The 7,820-nt window shown below is 41.0% G+C and overlaps 1 long non-coding RNA gene across 1 annotated transcript; it reads right to left on the bottom strand.

The window, feature by feature from the left end:
- Positions 1 to 5,533: 5,533 nt before the first annotated feature.
- On the bottom strand, positions 5,534 to 7,684 carry LOC128595916 (uncharacterized). The gene is made up of 2 exons (XR_008383011.1): positions 7,553 to 7,684; positions 5,534 to 5,748 (listed from the first exon to the last, which is right to left on the bottom strand). It is a non-coding gene; the product is annotated as an uncharacterized LOC128595916 (long non-coding RNA).
- Positions 7,685 to 7,820: the final 136 nt, after the last annotated feature.

Raw genomic sequence — 7,820 nt, 5'->3', positions numbered from 1 at the left:
AAACCCCTAAAACTGAAGCACAACAAAATAAACATAGGAGCATTATACAGCCTTGTCTGAAGAGACTGAAGACAGTAAGTTGGCAATTCTTCCTAATTCACAAATTCACTGCAGTTCCAGCCAGAATTATTCAAGGGACCTTTTTGACCTTGAATTTCACAAGTCTGTTTTGAAATTCATTTATAAATTATAGATTCTTAAAAGCAGCAAAAAAATTAGTGAAATCTAATGTATTTGTAGAAAGTTTGCGTATAACGATGGTTCGCACCAGTAGAGAAAGGTTGGATTTGGGGGTATTAGAATAATTGTATGCATCACTAATAGGAAGAGAAGTATAATATAAAAACGATAAACTATTTTTAAAATTGTGACACTGGCAAAAGCATCATAGTACCAATTACTGAAAAGAAGTGGAACAGTAGAAACATTCATATTATGCTACGGGAAGTAGTTATATTCACCATACTTTGGCAATATCTATTGAAATTGAAGGTGCGAATACTCTTATTTTTATTTTCATTATTTATTTATTTATTTTAGAGACAGGGTCTCATTATCTTGCCCAGACTGCCATGCAGTAGCATGATCATAGCTCACTGTAGCCTCAAACTTCTGGGCTTCAAGCAGTCCTCCTGCCTCAGCCTCCCAACTAGCTTGTGCTACAGGCATACAGCACCATTCCCAGCAATTTTTTTTTAATTTTCTGTCTCAAATATTGCCCAGGCTGATCTTGAACTCCTGGTTTCAAGCAATCCTTTAGCCTCAGCCTTCCAAAGTGCTGGGATTACAGACTTGAGCCACCGTACCCAACCCTGTATTCATTCTTTGACCCAGCAATTCTACATTTAAAACTCTACACAGTAGTCTCTTCTCATATTTCAGAGAGATGCACATAATGGTCCACTGCAGCATTGTTAGTGAGAATGAAAATTTGAAAACTTTCTGAACTATTAGGCTGAATATAAGCTAGAATGCAAACTAAAATGAATAACTAGAAATACTTCTACCAACATAGGTAAGTCTCAAAAATAGTATTAATGAAATTGAGCTAAAGAGTATTTTGTATGATATAGTACCACTTATTTATATAAAGTTTTATAAAGTTTGAAAACAGGCCAATCAATGTTATGTGTATTTTCCATTGCTAGATACTTTGTAGAAGGAAAAGCATTCCTGAAAAGAATCAAGTTTAAAACAGTGGTGACTGTTTTAAAGGAAGAAAAATGAGATTAGGGAAAGGAAACAAAGGAAAATACCTTTAATTATTTATTTGTCTTAAAATAAGCCAATATTATTTAGCCAGTTCTTATGATTTGATAAAAGCTGGTTGTATGTATATGGGTCAGTTCTTATTCTCTGTATCTTTCTGTATATTTATTTTATAATTAAAAACATGTCAATGATGTTTGCTTTGCCAGTTATTTCTTTACCATGCCTAGGGTTATCATTGATGTTCCCTCATTCATTGTTTTCTTCAGAAAGAAGCTCATAAGATCTATTTCCAGAGGCAAAACTGTTAACAATTTTAAAACTATCTTTCCATGTTTGAGTCTTTTCAAAATGACTGTTCATGGTAAGAGTTTTATAACTCTTATAACCCCATAATCATTGCCAGCCCCCTTCCATATGTACCATGATTTATTAATTAATATTCTATTACTTCCAAACTAAGAGTCTAGATTGTGGGCCAATTACTGTCTTTTCTGAATTCATTTTTCCCAGATGTTGAAGATGATTATACATTCCTCTTATTACATGAATTTGTTATAATGTTAAATTCATAGTATTTAATATTAGCTATTATTTCATAAAATGAACTGGGGGTATAAAAGGGAACTGGAGAAGGGAAATGCTATGAGGCCATTATAATAGAAACAGGGTAGATAGAAATTTACTTCAAGTAGGTCACATACAAGAAAAAAGATACACAATAATACTAGACTAAAAGATGTATGCCTAAATTAACTTAGTCACTGGTTATAATCAAAATCTAACAGAATTTTTGATAGTTTAAAATGTATTATGTTTTTCTGATTTACAAGTCAAATGGAAAATTAGCAATTAGGAATATCAAATTGTCTACCCCTGCCTGAACTTTAGGGACGCCTCAGACCTACATACTTGAATGATTGAAAATATCATCAGGAAACAGGATGGCAGAATAAAGGAAAGTGCTTGTCTACCACACACCAACAGAGTGAAACACCCTCACATAACTCAGTAAATTCCATTTGGTTATGGTGTATAATCTTTTTAACATGCCTCTCGGTTCAATTTGCTAGCATTTTGTTGAGGATCTATCGGGGTCCTCAAATTATGGCCCGCAGGCCACATGAGGCGGTGTGATTGTATTTGTTCCCGTTTTGTTTTTTTACTTCAAAATAAGACATGTACAGTGTGCATAGGAATTTGTTCATAGTTTTTTTTTTTTTTTAAACTATAGTCCGGCCTTCCAACGGTCTGAGGGACAGTGAACTTGCCCCCTGTTTAAAAAGTTTGAGGACCCCTGGATTGATCTACAGTCATAGGAATTTTGGCCTGTAGTTTTTGTTTCTTGTAGTGTCTTTGTCTGGCTTGATATCTTGAAAGTGTTGTTTTCTCTTAAATTTTTTGAAGAATTGGAGAGTATTTGTATTAATTCTTCTTTAAATGGATGGTAGAATTTAATAGTGAAGTGATTTGATCCTGTTTTTCTTTTCTTGAGAGGTTTTTTCTTTCTTTCTTTTTTTTTTTGGTTTGTTTGTTTGAGACGAAGTCTCTGTCGCCCTGGTAAAGTGCAGTGGTGTCACAGTTCACAGCTACCTCAAATTCTTAGGCTTAATCAATTCTCTTGCGTCAGCCTCCCAAGTAGCTGGGACTACAGGCGCCCGCCTGGCTATTTGTTATTGTTGTTGTTGTTATTGTCATTGTTGTTTTTAGGAGGCCCGGGCTGGGTTTGAACCCGCCAGCCCCAGTGTATGTGGCTGGTGCCCTAACCACTGAGCTATGGGCACTGAGCCAATTTTCCATTTCTTCTTGAGTTAGTTTTTGTAGTTTGTTTCTAGGAGTTTTCCCATTTTATTAATATTATCAAATTCATTGGCTTTCATTTGTTCATAGTATTCTCTTAAAATCCTTTCTATTTCTGCAAAATTAGTAGTAATGCCTCCACTTTCATTCTGAATTTAGTAACTTGAGTCTTCACTTTTTTTTCTATAGGCAATGTAGTGCAAAGAATGTAGATTTTGTTGATATTTTTAAAGAACTACTGGATTGATGAGTTTATTTGCTTTATTCTCTGTTTTGCTTATCTCTGCTTTAATCTTTGTTATTCTTTTCCTTCTGACAACTTCGAGTTGAGTTTTTCTTTTTCTAGTTCCATGTAGTATAAAGTTAGGTTATTGATTTGAGATCTTTTTCCTTTTTTAACACAGGCATCTGTAGGTATAAATCTTCCTCCTCACACTACTTTTACTGCATCTATAAATTTTGGTATGTTTTAATATTTTTTCATTTATCTTAATATATTTGTGAATCTGTGTTTAATCCATTGGTTAAGGTTATGTTGTTTAATTTCTGCGTATTTTCCCTTTTTTTTTTTTTTTTTTTTTGAGACAGATTCTCACTCTGTCATCCTGGGTAGAATACTGGGGTGTCATAGCATAACTCACAGCAACCTCCAACTCTTGGGTTCATGCCATCCTCTTGCCTCAGCCTCCCTAGCAGCTGGGACTACAGGTGCCCACCACAAGCCAGGCTAGTTTTTCTGTTTTTAGTAGAGACCATCTACCTCTTGTTCAGGCTGGTCTGGAACTCCTGAACTCAAGCAATTCACCTGCCTCAGCCTCCCAGAGTGCTAAGATTATAGGTGTGAGCCACTGCGACGGGCCCAATTTTCCTTTTGATGGTTTCTAGTTTCATTCTACTCTGCTCATTGCATCACATTTTGCTTTATGTTCTCATTTTTATTTATCTCCAGGTGTTTTCTGTTGTTGGTTTTTTTTTTTTTTTGAGACAGAGTCTTACTACATCACCCTCAGTAGAGTATTGTAGCATCACAGCTCACAGCAACCTCAAACTCGGGCTTAAGTGATTCTCTTGCCTTAGCCTCTCATGTAGCTGGGACTATAGGTGCTTGCCACAATACCTGGCTAGTGTTTTGGTTGTAGTTGTCGTTGTTTAGCAGGTCTGGGCTGGGCTCAAACCTGCCAGCCTCAGTGCATGTGCCAGTGCCCTACTCACTGAGCTACAGGTGCTGAGCCGGTATTTTCTGTTTTAATTCTGATTTCTTTAACCCATTGGTTAAGTGTGTATTTAATTTCCATATATTTTGAATTTTCCAGTTTTTCTGTTATTTCTAATTTCATTCTATTGTGATCGGTAAAGATACTTGGTATGTTTTTAAGTCTTTTAAATGTTATTAAGAATTTTTTTGGGGCGGCTCCTGTGGCTCAGTTGGTAGGGCGCTGGCCCCATATACCGACGGTGACGGGTTCAAGCCCGGCCCCGGCCAAACTGCAACCAAAAAATAGCCGGGCGTTGTGGCGGGCGCCTGTAGTCCCAGTTACTTGGGAGGCTGAGGCAAGAGAATCTCTTAAGCCCAGGAGATGGAGGTTGCTGTGAGCTGTGTGAGGCCACGGCACTCTACTGAGGGCCATAAAGTGAGACTCTGTCTCTAAAAAAAAAGAATTTTTTTGTATTTTATGGCCTAACATATAATCCATCCTGGAGAACGTTGCATGTGAACGGAGAAAAAATGAGTACTTTGATGTGATAGCCTCCCTCAGTTCTGCATCTCTCCTGGTGATCCTGTCCTTGTTGTTTGGTATGGGATAGAAATGGGGTGATAGTTGGCAGAAAGGAGAGGAAGCCAATCTGGGTACCAAAGAGTTTAAGTAAAGAACTGAAGTGAGGTGTAAACTAGAGTCAGCCTGCTCCCTACTGGTTTAATCTTGACAAAGAGAGGGGCGACCCTGAAAGAGGAAGCTTGAACGTAGCTAACCCCAGACCACTTGCCATTGCGGGTTATGAAATTATCGAGATGTCAGAGAATGTTTAAATTGAAAGCACCATTTTCAGGCCATGGAATGAGACATCCCAGTGGCATGTCTCAAGCGGGAATGGAATGGCAATTTCCCATGGTGTGTAGGATGAGAGAGAATGAATGGGATAGAAGCTCACCAGGGGGAAGGCAGATATCCTGTGGGGTCTACCACTGGAAAGAGACCTGATCAGTCCCTTCTGAAGGATGGTGTGTGTGGGGGGTGGCATGGGGTACGGAGGGGAAATATGGACCAGTGTCCCAGATCTCAGTGGGAGCCTCGACTTAGCACTTGGGCTTGCAGCATGGAAGACAGACAAGCGGACAAACCAAATGAGACTTCCTGAAAAAGCCCTTTTCTCCAACTTACCAAGTCCTAGTGAATTTGTGTGGTGTTGGTCATTCAAAAGAACATGACAAGGGTCAGAGTGGTCTCAGGACTGGTTTCGCTGCCTCCTTTTTGAGTTTTCTGCACCATGAAAGGTGGAAAGGTGCCACAAAGAAAAGACTGAGTAGAGTTAACAGCAGAGATTTATTAAGAGCATCTGCAAATGGGTGGGCTGCCACCAGAAATGAAAAATGGTGACAGCCTGAGTTAGGGTAAGAGACCTTTTTTATATGGGATTGAGTCCTGTTCGATGAACATTCTAGAGCCATTCAGGAGGTGATGTATGTGTAGTTCAGGAGGTGGTGGGCATGCCAGCCATAACTCAGCAACTCCAAGTGTGCTATAAAAGACCAAAGATTCATCCACTGGAGGCCTTGTAGGAGGTTGGAGGGTTGTCTGCTGTAAATCTTCTATAACTTGGAAGGAATGTTTCACAGAAACGAAAGAAATATTGTGAGTCCTATCTTTTTTTTTTTTTTTTGAGACAGAGTCTCAAGCTGTCCGCCCTGAATAGAGTGCTGTGGTGTCACAGCTCATAGCAAACTCCAACTCTCGGGCTTAAGCAATTCTCTTGCCTCAGCCTCCCACGTAGCTGGGACTACAGGCGCCAGCCAAAACACCTGGCTTTTTTTTTTTTTTGGTTGTAGTTGTCATTGTTGTTTGGCAGGCTAGGGCTGGATTCAAACCCACCAGCTCTGGTGTATGTGGCTGGTGCCCTATCCACTTGAGCTACAGGCACCGAGCCTGTGAGTCCTATCTTATTCTTTACTTAGTGTTTAAACTCCAATGGAGGTAGAGACTTAATGAGTATTCATTCCCTGAGATAGAGAAAGACTACCACTTGTCCTGCTTGTTTTCTGTTCTGGCTGTGTGGCTGGATGTGCTTTTTCACAGTGGTGGTTTCTGTTTGGGCTTTTTTAGGCCTGGATAAATGGCTGGCTGCCTCTAAATGGCAAGAATAGGAAGCTCCTCTACATCCTGAGGGTAGGGGGGACCATTCCCCAACAACAAAATCCTCTTGAAGAATCACTTTAGACTTACAGGAGAGGTGCAAATAGGAGTCAAAGAGTTGCTCATGGCCCTGCCTTGTGGCTCATGCCTGTAATTCTACCACTCCAGAAGCCAAGGTAGGTGGATTGCTTGAGCTTAGGCGTTCCAGACCAGCCTGAGCAAGAGCAATACCTGTCTCTACTAAAAATAGAAAAATAAGCCCAGCATTGTGGCAGGTTCCTGTATTCCCAACTTCTCAGGAGGCAGTGGCTGGAAGGCTTGAGCCCAAGAATTTGAGGTTGTTATGAGCTACAAAGATGCCATGGCATTCTTCCCAGGGCAACCGAGTGAGACTGTCTCCAAGAAAAAAAAAAAAAAGCTATTTTCATAGGACAAGGCAACCATTTCTAGAGATGTTCCAGTGCCTGGGATGTGCACAAGTGGATCACCTCAAGTGGTATTCAAGGAAGGACTGTGGAGAATGCTATAGGTACACCACTACTTCCTTTGGGCATTCCATGCAGACCTCTGGCTTCTTACTGCATGCACCTTCAGATCGAACTTAAGACCTGCTCGTGGGGCAAGCTGGCAGTGCTTTAAGGCCCCTTGAGTAGACCTTGAACAATGCAAGGGAGATGGTGCATAAATATCTCAGTCTCATGGGCTGGCCAGTTGTGACAACTTGGAGGTGGTTTCTACACAATCTCCCAGGGTTCCCCATAAGACGGAGACCCCAGAGCTCACAGGGGTAACTGCTCATTGAGTCTGTATTGGTTTACATCCCTTCTCTGTCTCACTTCTCCATCCCCTATTTAACAGATAAACTGCTTGCACTCATTCTCTTGCCACAGGTCGGCTTCTAGAGCAATCTACCTTAGTTAAATATCCTGTCTTCGATATTTTCTTTGAAGTACAGCTAAGAACATAAAGGTACTCCACAGGCCTTCCCTTTGCAGCGGCTCCGCTCTCTACGGGAAGCCCCACCCCTTCCCCAGGCCGCCTCAGTTTCCCCAAGAGAAGAGCGAGTTTAGTTGGCGCTCTGTAACTCCTACAGCTGACTGGGAAAAAGTTTTACTTAGTCGTCAGGAGCGCCTCCTAGGAGAGGACCACCCACTGCACTCAAGAAGAGTTAAAAAGGTACACGGCCATCTTACTGGACAGCTGGAGACAAAGAAAGCGGCTTCGAGCTTCGGGCGCCGCCATATTGGTCTCGGGAGGTTTGGGCGTCTGAGACTGCCTAGCTAAGAGCAGCGGCGGCAGCAATGTTTAGGGACCCAGGTACACTTGCTTCTCTCTGCCCTAAGATAGTCACATCTTCTGGTCTAGCAAAGGGCTCGGTCATTCTTTGTACGGCACAGCTTTAGACATGGCCGCTCCCACCAAGTGGTTGCTGGGGGCGGCCATCATACTTCCATTAAAGCG

The sequence above is a fragment of the Nycticebus coucang genome, chromosome 10, assembly GCF_027406575.1.
Source record: "Nycticebus coucang isolate mNycCou1 chromosome 10, mNycCou1.pri, whole genome shotgun sequence".
NCBI classification, from domain to species: Eukaryota; Metazoa; Chordata; class Mammalia; order Primates; family Lorisidae; genus Nycticebus; species Nycticebus coucang.
The sequence above is the reverse complement of the archived record's forward strand: the minus strand, read 5'-3'. Positions and strand labels throughout refer to the sequence as shown.